This window comes from Amphimedon queenslandica, unplaced genomic scaffold (assembly GCF_000090795.2).
Source record: "Amphimedon queenslandica unplaced genomic scaffold, v1.1 AMPQUscaffold_13419, whole genome shotgun sequence".
NCBI classification, from domain to species: Eukaryota; Metazoa; Porifera; class Demospongiae; order Haplosclerida; family Niphatidae; genus Amphimedon; species Amphimedon queenslandica.
In genome coordinates this window covers 109207-123612 of record NW_003546345.1, presented here as the reverse complement: position 1 = coordinate 123612, position 14406 = coordinate 109207, and the positions used below count along the sequence as shown (strand labels likewise).

General features: G+C 32.9%; 1 long non-coding RNA gene across 1 annotated transcript; it reads left to right on the top strand.

Moving 5' to 3' along the window:
• Nucleotides 1-9281: 9281 nt before the first annotated feature.
• LOC109581795 (uncharacterized) lies at nt 9282-9735 on the top strand. The gene is made up of 2 exons (XR_002184776.1): nt 9282-9359; nt 9409-9735. It is a non-coding gene; the product is annotated as an uncharacterized LOC109581795 (long non-coding RNA).
• Nucleotides 9736-14406: the final 4671 nt, after the last annotated feature.

The following is a 14406-nucleotide window of genomic DNA, read 5'->3' as shown; positions in this document are numbered from 1 at the left end:
AAGTTTTGTCTCCTTTTTGTTGCTCATTGATTGTTAGTTCATCATATTCTACTGTTTCTTTTCATCTGTTGACTGGATTTGCTGCTCCAGGTTTTACTAGTTTGTTGCTAATTTTTTTAAATTCTGGCCTACCATTAACTGGTGGCAATTGTAAGAGGTCACCTGCAAATAAAATATTTTTGGAACCAAACCATTCATCAGTTTCAAATATATCTTCTAAGAGCATGTGCAAGTATGCTAGATTTAGATTGGATACCATAGATTCCTCATCTACAATTATAATTTTTAAATTTGTCATTTTTATCCTTTTCTGAGCTTCTTTATTCAAAGCCCAATATCCAGCTGTTTTTCCCTCGTGCTCTATTAGTAGCTGAAATAATTTATGTAGCCAGTAATAAAAAAATCATCTCTCTCCGCTTCTTGCATAGGATTAAATTTCCTATGGTTTGGAAGGACTGGCTTTGATCAAAGTTTGTATTCTCTTTATCCATTTTCTCCTATTTTATCAAATATGTAATTAGCAACAAATTTGTAAAGAGATACATCTTCCATGTTATTCGGTCTCGGATAAAAGTCTTCTATTATGCTGGAATTAAAAATGTCTTTAGAAGATTGATCCATTTTAGTTAAATATGAATAGTTTTGATTTTTCTGCTCCTCTTATGAGGAAAGTACACATTAACGTACTGTACGGTTACTGATTTCAAGTATAAACTTTGACCTAGAAGATCGCTAGCCTCATATAGTCCTACTTCTTTAGCTCGAAGTAACTTTTGTCCAATTTTTCAAAGCCTGATGTATATGTTGTCCTGTGCATGACTCTTTCATGCTTTAGTATCCTTTGATCTCCCTCTCTCCCCCTCTACTAATTGTAAATCACTTCTTATGTTCATTTGATTCCAATAATTTATGCACTTATCACTATAAATTTTTATGTTGTAAATGTTTTAAATTTTTCTCTCCCTCCTAACTTCTCTCATTTTAAAATTATTCTGTTTGTAAGGCTCTTTGACCCGTTCTCTGAGTCCTTCAATGTTACTTTCCTCTTTCTTTCTCTCTGTCCACCAATATAACTTTTTTAATTCCTTGTAAAGTTATTATTATTATTATTATTATTATTATTATTATGTTGTATTGAATAGAGAAGATTTTCAGTGGAATAAAAATGAGTTTTGATGACATTTCAAGGGTTGAATTGATAGTCTCGTGGGCCGCGAGACTATCAATTAATGCCTGCTATCTTATAGTTACTTAGAACAGATTTACAAGATATGACTCTGGTGGGAAATTTGTCTACTTTAGCATTGGCGACTGCTCAATTCCTTCCAATTCTGACAGTCTTGCAAGCAATTCACAACAGACAGAAACAGACGATGCTAGTGGACATAAAAGAAATAATAAGGGAAAGATAGCTCACAATAATTTAATGGACGACTCATATTGAAGAAAAGTGTAGGTGAGTATAAAAGCAAAAATTATACTGCTATGAATTAGAAATGTACTGATTATTATAAATTTTATTAACTGCATTATTTTAGGTTTATTTAAGTTACCTGTATTGGCTCTGCAGGAGGCTAAAGCTGAACACCTTGTCAGATCTACTGATACAATATTTTTGTCCCACTTAAAGAAAAGAATTAAGGAAGATCCTGCTGGATCTGGCGTTGCTCCTTTAGCTGTGGTATGTATTAGTGTTGATAACATAAGCAGTTTTTCAGAAAAGTGGCTCTCTGTTTACATGTACGAAGTACTGGGAGGTCAGCATAATGCATTGGCAAAGAAAGATTTATTTAAAAAAAATCCAGCGAAGTCTATTTTGAAAGACGTTTGGGCTGAAGTTTATGTCGGATTGACATCAGATGAGGCACTACATTCAGGATCTAGGCATAATGAAAATGGCCACTTTATTCATAAAATGACTCTGAGATTATGTAAGTTTTTCCGCTAATTGTGTGTAAATGAACATTAATTTAATTTTTTGTCCTTAAATAATAGGTTGAAACTTGTCAAAGTAAGCTGTTTACAATGAATGGTATAAAACGAGGTGCAGGAATTCATCCCTCCCCTAGCGTTGAGTGAAAGAAAGTTTGCAATTGCTGCATTTTGCCTGAGGTATGTCATGTGGTAAGACGAAAAGTATAATATGGTTTGTGATATTCTTCAGGCCCTGGTACCCCTAAAATTTTGTTATTTTAAAGAATATAGATTAAATGTTTTCACTATTCTTGTATACAATTATTTCTATGCAATATTATCTTAGTAGTAATCTTACCTGTATTTTATAGTTGGTCTATTACATAGCCTCAAATCTTCATTGTTTAAACTTTCATTAATTTCATAATTATAAAAATTTTTGTACTATTTATTTCATGTAAAATTAATGCTAGTTTTTTGGCAGGAAAATTAATTTAGCAAGGAATAAAGAAGCTATGGGAAATTTTATCTTATCAAATCTTTATCTTATCTACATGTACACTCTAGACAACCATGCTATCATGAGTACAGAACATACATGCATGCATGTATGACTTACAGCTTGTTTTTTTCTGGAACATTTTTAATGTGTATTGTGTACATTTGGCATAATTACAATACACTTTGAACATTTAGGTAATTCATGCATTTCATAATTAATATTAATTATTATTCGTTTAATCATTAGGAGATGTCTAGGTCACAGAAAGATAACATTGAAAGAACCGGTTTGAAGTCTTTTTACCCAGATTATGGATGATTTTGAAGGTGGGCAACTGAATAACCAGAAACCTTCAAGAAAGCAAATTACATGCAAGCCAGAGTTTCGCTAGCAGTATATTCAACCTATTCAAAGTATACCAAACAATTTTCAATTGGACAAGCTATAGCTTGTAGCTGATAAAAAAATACCTCTGTCACAGTTAAAAGAAGGCCTTAAGTTTAGTAGCATGGAGGCAATCACGAAAGCATTTCGAAGTGTAAGTAATGTGTCATCATGGGATGAAGCTGTTCAGCGATTTCCAAATCATTCATCTCCATTTGATATAGTGATTTTGTCATCTGTCTCTTCAAAAAACTATTCCACAGTCTTTCATTAGTTTATGTCAATCAGCTTTACAGCAGGAATATTAACTGACAGCAGTGATCACCTAGCTCTGAATGATGTACTTGCTTTTGTAGTCAAGGTCAGTTTTAAGGAAGCAACATTAGACAAAATTAGATCTCTTGGATATGAAAAATTTATGGATGCCATCTTACATTAGTGAAACTGAAAAAGGTTTATTCCTACAAATTATTAAAATTAATTGCTATAGTTTAATAGGAAAGTACTCATAATGAAATCGAGCAACTTATACATTAGTAGACAAATTAATACTTTACCCGAATGAGAAGTTGCTGTCTACAATTTTGTAGTTTTTGCATGTTGATATTTCTCTTGCTACTTTGGTTGCAGAAATCATAATATACTGCTACAGTAAAGTGACAACATATTCATTTCATAAAGCTGAGGAATCAAGTGAGCTTCATTATATTAAAATAATTTTTTAAAAATATGTCAAGTGATGTTTTTTGGTTAACTGCTATTATCGTAACACTATTATTATTTTTACTATGTAATTCTCTTTCTCTAAAATCTACATGCTTGTACATGTACATTAACTATTGTTGTTATTATTATTGTTATTATTTTGTATTTCTTTATCCCTCTCTTACCTATTCCCTCTCTAAACTCTATATATGTACATTAACTATTATTATTATTCTTATTGTTATTATTGTTATTATTATTGTTACTATTGTTATTATTATTATTATTATTATTGCTACTATTAAGATTATTACTATTATCATCTTCACTACATTTGGGCATGCCACTCTGACTGTCATCGATACTGTACAGGCACAGGTACTTACAATAATACACAACCTAAAACAACTGTTCCTAATTGATACAATGTATGTCTCAAGTACTTTTAGAAGTAGAAATACTGTCCAATACTCTCTGTCACTTTAATCACATTCTCTACAGGGTACTACTCACTAATGGTAAGTGACATGTACATGTAAACTATACACACATTAATACATGTACATTGTCTTTCCCATACAGTATGTTCACTGCATGTACCCATTGAACACTCTCCCTCTCTAACCCTAACTTTATTCACATTCTCTACGGGGTACTACTCACTAATGGTAAGTTACAGGTACATGTAAAACTATACACCCATTAATAAAGCTAACCAATTCTTATTGCTAGTCAAAAAGGCTCTGTGCACCATCAATCACACCTGTAACAACACCCCTTTATGTTTATTAACTATAAAGTATAACAAAGTATAATAAAGAAAGGTAAGCTGCAATAACACACATACATGTACTTACATTTATTTATACAGGTTGTTATTGCACCAGCATCATTGAATTAAAAAAATCATAATTGTACTAGACTGCCTTTTGTCTGTTTATAACTATGAAGAACAACAAAGTGTAATAAAGAAAGGTTAGCTTCAATAAAACACATACATGTACTTACTTTTATCATTAGAGCTTGTTATTGTACCAGCATAATCGAATTAAAAAATCATACTTGTACTAGACTGCCTTTTATCTGTTTATAAGAATAAAGAACAACAAAGCAAAAATAAAGATAGCTAAGCTACAATAACAAAGATATTTAGCTACTTTTGTCTATGCAGGTCACAATCTTTCGCCGCAGTGACTATTTTTACGGTCCCGTAAACGTGCTCGTATGTCTATTTTTACGGCAACGTACAAAACCACACCTAACCACACCTTGACAAGCAAAACCACGCCCATCAATGGTAGCAATGGCTGATAACTTACCATGTGTAAATGTTGGCTCAGAATTTTCATCTTTTGAGGAGCTAAGCAGAGCTATTAAGTTATGGGAAGAAGAGGAATGTGTCACTTCATACACCAGAAGACACAAAAGCAGAAAAGAGTCATGCACAGGACTTATGAGATGAAGTCAGCATTTGTGACAAAATATACAGCGGGCTTTGGAAAATCGGACAAAAATTACTTTGAGCTAAAGAAGTAGCACTATATCAAGCAAGTGATCTTCTCGGTGAAAAATTATACATGAAATCAGTAACCATACAGTACATTAATGTGTACTTGCCTCGTAAGAGGAGCAGAAGAATAAAAAACTATTTATATTTAACTAAAATAGATTGATCTTCGAAAGACATTTTTAAATCCTAGCATAATTAAAGACTTTTATCCAACAAGACCAAATAACATGGAAGACGTATCTCTATGAATTTGCTGCTAGTTATATATTTGATAAAATAGAAGAAAATAGAAAAAGAGAATACAAACTTCGATCAAATCCAGTCCTTCCAAACAATAGGAAATTTAATCATATGCAATAAGCGGAGAGACAATTTTTATTACTCGCTAATATTTTTATTTGTGCCTTTTAGAGACGAGAGCACATTTGTAATGGAAGGAGAAACAATGGAGAAGCTTTTAGGCTTCACAGAAAAGCATGTATACGTGGCATTGAGACACATTTCAACAAACTACAGAAATTATTAGAAGCTGAACGTAATTGGAAGAAAATAGTCGATGCAAAAAATAAAGCCGGTTTTACTAGATGATGATGAGCCTCAATTACTGGGTGAAATAATGGAAGCAGTAGCTGATATTGCAGACATGCACATAAATGTACCTAATTTAACACGAGAGCAAAGAGAGGCAATGCTTAATGAAGATCAAAAAAAATTTTCATATAATTAAGAGTCATCATGTAAGTCAAAAAGATAATATGAAACTGCTAAGGATGTTTGTTAGTGGTGTAGGTGGAACTGGTAAATCGTTTTTAATAGAGGCAATAAAATGCCTAGTTGATGACATATGGCATCCAGAAAGACATCAAATTATGTGTGCTATAGTAGCAACAACAGGTATAGCCGCATTTAAAGTAGGTGGACTAATAATTCATAGATTATTTCAGCCACCAATAGAGCATGAGGGAAAGACAGCTGGATATTGGGCTTTGAATAAAGAAGCTCAGCAAAGGATAAAAATTACACTTAAAAATTTAAAAATTATAATAGTAGATGAGGTATCTATGCTATCCAATCTAAATCTAGCATACTTACACATGCACTTAGAAGATATATTTGGAACTACATTTATTATCATTTCATCGTCTGTTAAAGTTAGTAGTCCATGCATTAACGAAATTAACCGCCTCATAAGTAAATTTCAGAATGACTCACCCCAAATCAAGAAAAGTAAAGAAAAGAAGAGAAAGATTCAAGTGACTAGTATAATTGATGATTGAGAACCTTGTAAGAATGCCAAGGTGTCTGTAAGTCATGTACAAAGTACTAGTAACGGTATCGTTAGTAGCAATAAACGTAAGAGCACTAATTTACAAAAGTCTAATTGCCCCAAAAAGAGTAAAATGTGTGATGATAATGCTTTAAATAAGCCTTGTCCAGAAAAAAGAAGTTGATGTAGACAGTAGAACTGACAATACTGCTTTGGCATTGCCTCGCTCAAAAAAAGAAGATAAATTAATTGTTTCAATTAATTTGAAAGACCTAACAACCAAATTTAATGTCAAAGATGATGATAGTTGTACTAGTCTCAGTGTATCTGTAAAACTCTCTAACATGAAATGTAAACTAAAAGATGATAAAACCAAGTGTGTTGTAAAAAATGACCATTGTAGTAGTAGTCTGATTGAATCTAGAAAACTTTCAAGTATTAAATTAAATACAAGTAATCCAAAAAAGATGATGTCATCTTTACTTATGAAGAGCCTCCCAACCCAGATATAGTCAAAATGAGACAATATGATTATGTTTATTACCCTGGTAATGAAGAATTTCGAAGGTGGTGGGAGATTATAAATCTTAAATTTGTCACAGCAGCTAGAATCTTACCTGGTAGTCCAACAACACCATTGTCTGATGAAAGAGTTCCTAATAGTACTCTTGATGTCCCTGGTGATAGGAACAGTTTATTTTATGCCCTTTAACATCTCATTACTTCGTCAATTTCTCAGTATTATGAATTACGTAAAGCAATTGTTAGTAATATGCCAAACTTTTAAGTAGAATTGTTTAATAGTACATTAAGTGCAACAAGATATTCAAGCATTTATGATTACATAAATAAGTCCAAAATGTATAGAAATTATGTGTAGGCCACTGACACAGATTATTACACTAACTGCAATATTAGGTAGGTACAACCATATATTCATATTCACTATCTCCTACTTTTGATGGCTGGGCTAGATATGGAACCCAAACTTTATATGGCATTCCTTGTAATACTGATACACCTGCTTTGTATTTGAAGCATGTTGGTACTAATCATTTCCAAGCAGTTAAGTCTATTAATATTTCTTAAGCATTGATTTCTGATGGAAGTGGGTATTGTGAATGGGAGGCCCATCATCTTAAAAACATTCATTGCTTAATGTGACTTGTATTTCCCGCTAGTGCAATGTGAATGATGTCTGAGTGTGTGAAAACCATTGGTACATATCCACCCAGTATTGCTCAGAAAGAAGAGACATAACTCAATTCAGGAAGTGAGATTAATCAATGTATAACAGTGAATATTGAGTACTTGTTGCTATAATGGACAGGGAGAAGTTGTGAACGAGGTTTACTGTTCTTAAGGCTTAGCATTGATTCAAATTTGTGTGACTATCATTTATGTAGGACAAAGGGTTAGGAATGGAGGAAGCTGTCATTATCAAATCTGGATCTTGTTTGTGGCTAGTACTGTTTCATGTTTATTACAAATAACAGGTGCTTCTGGATCAGGGCTCTGCTGAAAATTTAGAAGTCCTGACACGATAAATTTTGGAGTAACATTAGAATTTGATTTTATACATGTAGTATTATTTAAGCAGTGATTCCGTACATATAATAAATAATGATCATCATGCATGTTAATGCTGCCATCATTGCTGTGCGCATTACATATATGTAAATGCTTGCCAGCTGAAGTTGTGCATAACGCTGCCATTAATGCTGTGTGCATTAAGTTAATGCTTGCCGGCTGATGTTGCACATTTGAATGATGCTGCCATCAATGCTGTGTGCATCTCACATGTTTGCCAGCTGATGTGCATCTTTTATTGATGATTGTTGTAACATGTGCATGTTCTCATTTAAAAAATTTTGTTTGCACATTGGAAATTGTTCATGTAGTGTTATTTTATATTACACAGGTCATGAAAGTATCTTAACTGAAGATACCATTAGTAAGCAATATTATGTGTAAAACACATGCATACACATACATCTATGATCCAATCAGAAACAGTGTAGATGCTACCATTGTCATTAGTAGCTAGTATTCACATTCATACTTTTTACAGATAATTGCGTGGAACAAGGACTACATTGTGGTATTAAATGGAGTTTTGGTGTGATTGGCAATAAAGTTTGTTTACCATTACCGTTTGTACTATTGTTATTATTAGCCTATGAGTTTACATTGCTTGCTTTTGATGTTTCTATTACTATGCTTTACAGGTATTTACAGCTGGAAATGATTTCCTGATTCAGCAATACTTTTGCTTGATATTGAAATGTGCAATATAATTAAAGGCAATTCTGTACTTAGGTTGTTGTAACTAAATTAATTTATTCATCTAATGTTTTATTGCAGCTCCTTGATTAGAAGTTGTATCACGTGGTACGAGGTGCCAGTTTACATCTGTATAGGTTCATATTACTGCAGTCTTAGCAATGGAATATGTTGTAAGATGGAGAGTATTGTGAGATGTCTTATGTATTTTGTTATTATATAGGCGGTAGCCTATATGTAGGGTTGAGGTTGATTTTTCAAGATGGCGACCAAATTTATAATTTTCAAATGATTATAACTCTTCTATCTTACGTTGTACAGCTTTATAAATGGCTTAGATGAGCTCTCCTTCACTGAGCGATTCTCCTGGTACCTTTAAAGTGGACTGTAATGTAGCGGAAGGATTTCTGTATATTAGGCCCAAATTCAAATTTCTGCAAAATTCTTCAGACTTTTTCTTCTTCTTTCATCTTCTTCTATGCACCGGATAATCTTTTAAACTAGAAAACAGCTCAAGTTGACTTTCACATCATTCCTTGGAGCATGAGTCAAGGACTACAAAGGTACTTTCCATATCTTAATTCACATTAGATTATAAACTAGTTATTTGGGCGTGATATCACCGCCCCTTAAAATTAGTCGCCATTTTGAAACTTAATGCGCATGCTCAGAGTTGCTATAGTGACTGACTGACTGCACTGGGTGAATTCGCTCTATTCTTCTCTTTGTCTGCATACTTGTTTGTTCAGCAGTGCGCAGACTAAGTGATTAACAGTTCTTTTAAGAGCTAATAGGTAAATTATTTTGAAATAACTCTAACAAATTAGGCTTCTTTTATCATAGAGCGAAATATAATCTTACAGAGCCGTCAGAGCGCAAGATAATTTACAGCTGCTAAGTTTTGATAATTTTGGACACCTGTACCTAAGCCAGATCACTAGAGTTCAGTGTATTTCATTATACTTCTGATATTGGATATATTGAGATAAGTCTATACAGTTATTTTTAAAATGATAAGCAGTAGTTTACTTGTACCTCCTGCATATGTGTACTTGGTATTATGGTATTTATTTGTTGTGTTAATGTTAAGTGTAGTTGTTGTGCTGTTAGTTGTAAAAAAAGGAAGTAGGAAAAGGAAAAGTGACTTAACTGGGGCTAAATCCAAAAAAAAGTTCTCCAAGATATATGATAATAGAAAGGAAATGGAAACTTTTATATCTAAAAACAGGTCCTATGCTAGAGCTTACTACATAAGGCATTGTAAGAGGGTCAAAAGCAAAGCCAGAGTTGCCTATAAGATAAGTAAAAAATATAAGCTTGGGTATTCAAAAAAATTTCATGCATTCAACCCAGGTTACATTTTGCAAAAATGTAAAAATTGGTATAGTAAAAACAAGGACTGCAAAATTTTAAAATCAACTTGCTATTCTAAAACAAATTATAGGAGTAATCCAGACCAAAAAAAAGAAGCCTCTAGAAATCATTATCAAAAAAATACACAACCAAAAAAAGAAGCCTCTAGAGATCAGTATCATAAGAATCCACAACCAAAGAAAGAAGCCTCTAGAGATCAGTATCATAAGAATCCACAACCAAAGAAAGAAGCGTCTAGAGATCAGTATCATAAGAATCCACAACCAAAGAAAGAAGCATCTAGAGATCAGTATCATAAAAATCCACAACCAAAGAAAGAAGCATCTAAGAATCATTATCAAAACAATCCAACCCCCCAAAAAAGTAAATCAAAGGAACGCTATCATAAAAATTCGGGCCTTCAAAAACAAAACTCCTTAAAACGGTATTACATGAATAGAGACACAATATTATGTGCTACAAAAGATAAATTTCTGAGATATAAATTTTCTGATAATGAAATGGATAAGTTAAAGGTGGCACTGATCGAGGAAAATAAAAGGCGTCTAAATAAAGATTATTACGAACGTAATTATAGTCACATATTGTATAGATTACGCTCAAATTACTCATTACCTGCACCAAATAGTGAAGCAAAGGAATATTATTTTATAAAAATTAAAGAAGCATTATATTACAGCCCCGAAATAGTTGTTGATTTATTGCCATCAAGTATGAAAGGCATAGATTTTGAGAACACATCATATGACAGTAAATGTAATGCTGCATCAAGTATATTGTTAGAATCAGTTTTGAAAAACAGATCCCACAAAGTAGGCGTATTGATACGTGCAGCAAATAGCATTAGGAAATTGAAGTTGAATAGCTTTAGTGATTTTGGTGAGCAATGTCACACAAAGAATAGTGAGCCTTATTTTTATGAATCAGCATATTTGTATCCTAATGATGATTTCGATAGCCAATTAGATAGTCCAATTGCAATCCCTGTTGATACAAATGGCATCTGTTACGTAGCAGGGGTTGTTGATGTATCATGTATTGATAGAGTAGAAGAATGTAATGATGATAGTGATTCTGAAGATGACAATTTTGATGATAATAATAGAATGTATACTAATAAGAGAAAGCCTGCCCTCAAATGGCACTGTACAGACAGGTGCAAGCCTTTATTAGAAAGTGATGTTAGTTCTATTATTGAAGTTAGACGATATTTTGATGAGCCCATTAAAGAATTGAGGAAGCATTTAGATGCATGTGATAATTGTCCTAATACTCATTATATGACATGATCCCTGCATGTTGAAGAAATAGATCAAGTACATGAATATGATTTCTGTGATAATCCTAATGTAACGGTAATTGTTAAAAAAGATGAAAATAATGTTGAAAAATATTTTAAATATTCAGAAATTGTTTGTGAAAGGATAGGCTATCCTATTGTGTGTAGTAGTAATGATACTGAATGTAAAAGCATGCTGCGTATTTTACGCAATGCATCTGTTCATTATCCTTTGCTGAGACGCCTTTTGAAACACTTTTATGTTGCCAGAAATGCCCATTTAACAATAGATATTATTGATTCTTCCCTTGCTGATGGCAATATGGCACAATTGATACATTTAAAAATTAATAAAGCTGATGAGACTGAATTTGATAATGTGTATTACGCTATTAATGATGGTGAAGAAGAAGACTTATTTAGAATACCAAACTTAGATACTGTACTTTATTTTCAGTATTCAGATGCTATTGACGAATTTAAGAAAGCTTTGTCTGATCAGGCTGTTAATGCTTGTTGCAGCTGTGAGAGGCTTTTAAGAAAAAAATCTGTCACTGAAGCTAAAAATTTAGATAGCAATGTTTGGAATATCCTATTACATTACATTAGAGAGAATGATCCTACAGCATTAAATAAAGTTATGTATATTTGTAATCATTGTAAACCTATTATCAGGAAAAATGAAGTTCCTGCACGTTGTGTGCTCAATGGGTTAAAGTGTGAGCCACTACCAAAAGAATTGGAAAATTTGGATCCTTTAAGTTGCCAGTTAATACAGAGAGCCAAATGTTTTCAGACAATTGTTAGGCTAGGCACACACACCTTAAAAGTGCCTACCTATAATTCTTTGAAGGCTCTTAAAGGTGCAATGTTTTATTTACCCCTTCCATTAGAAAAAACCATGGAAACTTTAAATGAGATTGGTATAGATTCTAATCATTTGCCTAATCCAGAACTTTATATTATTATTAATGGACAGCCTACTAAATCAAATAATGTCTGGCGTAGCCTAGTTGATTTGAATAAAATAAAAGCAGCACTAACAAAATTAAAAGAAATAAATTGGCTTTATAGAAACATAGATGATGATTCCATTGACAAATTGTCTAAATATGTCATACAAGTAGTTAGCAATACTACTTGTAAAATGCTTGAAAAAGCAAATGATCAAGATTTAGAAGGCCTTTCGGCATATACCATTAGAAATCTTGATAGTAAAATTGCAACAGGTTCTGATATCAGTCAATATAAATAAATGAATGTAAAAGAAGCGCCTATAGACAATAGGCAAGAGCATCTTGATTTGTTATGCTTTCCTACTTTATTTCCAACTGGACAATATGGAGAGCATCATCCCAGACAAAGCTATCCAGCACAGACTTTATCATTTAGTGAATACATGAAATCAAGACTTTTAAACAAAGATTACAGATTTCGTAGAAATCATTCATATTGTTTGGACTATTACGGATTAAAAATTAACAAGGCCTTAAAAACTGGCATATATAATTTATTGAAAACATCAAGGGGCAATTTTGGTCAAACTGTTGCTGAAATATTAGAAAAAATAAATGTGTTAGATGAAGAATTTGAGGGCAATTTAAGTGCCATGTTGGCTCCAATACGGGGCACAAATCAATATTGGTTCCGTGTAAAAGGTGAAGTCAAAGCAATGATTGCTGAGTATGGCTCACCAACGCTTTTCCTAACATTAAGTTGTGCTGAATATGATTCAGCTGATATAGCACAATATTTAAGAAAAGTGAATAATGCACCACAATCATATAGTATTTCTAGATTATGTACTGAGGACCCTGTTTCAGTATCGTGACAATTTTCATACAAATTTAAGGATTTCTTTAACATAGTCATTCTCCAGAGAGGTGTTCTAGGCAAAGTAGAAGAATATTATGTTAAAAAAGAATATCAAATGCGTGGAGCGCCTCATTATCACATCCTCCTATGGATTGAAAATGCTCCTGTTGTCGGTATCGATCATCCAGAAGAAGTCTGTTCTTTCATACAAGATAGGATTACCTGTCATATACCAGATAGTAATACGTCGCCTGATTTAAATTTTTTGGTAACAAAATACCAAATGCACAAGTGCAGCAAATACTGCAAGCGAAATATTAAAGTCGGCAAGACCTATGTATCTAGATGCCGATTTGATTTTCCTAGACCAGTACGAGATAGTATTTGCATCAATGATGTAGAAAACAGCTTGAAATCATGCAATAAAATATATGATCTCAAACGAAATGAAAAAGAAGTTCGAGTCAACGACTATAATCCTTTACTGCTGAAATTGTGGCGTGCAAATATGGACCTGCAATACATAGCAGAGAGGAGTCTTTCCTTAACAGAGTATGTAACTGGATATGTCACTAAAGCAGAAATGAGTCATGCACAGGACTTATGGGATGAAGTCAGCAGCTGTGACAACATATACAGCAGGCTTTGGAAAATCGGCCAAAAATTACTTCGAGCTAAAGAAGTAGTACTATATGAAGCTAGCGATCTTCTTCTCAGTGAAAGTTTATACATGAAATCAGTAACTGTACAGTACGTTAATGTGTACTTGCCTCATAAGAGGAGCAGAAAAATCAAAAACTATTCATATTTAACTAAAATGGATCGATCTTCAAAAGACATCTTTAATCCTAGCATAATTGAAGACTTTTATCCAACAAGACCGAATAACATGGTAGATTTATCTCTTTATGAATTTGTTGCCAATTACAAATTTGATAAAATAGGAGAAAATGAAGAAAGAGAAAACAAACTTCGATGAAAGCCAGTCCTTCCAAACCATAGGAAATTTAATCCTATGCAAGAAGCGGAAAGAGACGATTTTTATTACTCGGTAATATTTTTATTTGTGCCTTTTAGAGACGAGAGCACACTTGTAATGGAAGGAGAAACAATGGAAGAAGCTTTTAGGCATCACAGAGAAGCATCTATACATGGCATTGAAAATCATTTCAACAAACTACAGAAATTATTAGAAGCTGAACGTAATTGGAAGAAAATAGTCGATGCAAGAAATAAAGCCGGTTTCACTGAAGAAGAACTTCCTGATAACAAGGAAGATGATGAGCCTCAATTACTGGGGTAAATAATGGAAGCAGTAGCTGATATTGCTGACATGCACATAAATGTACCTAATTTAACATTAGAGCAAAGAG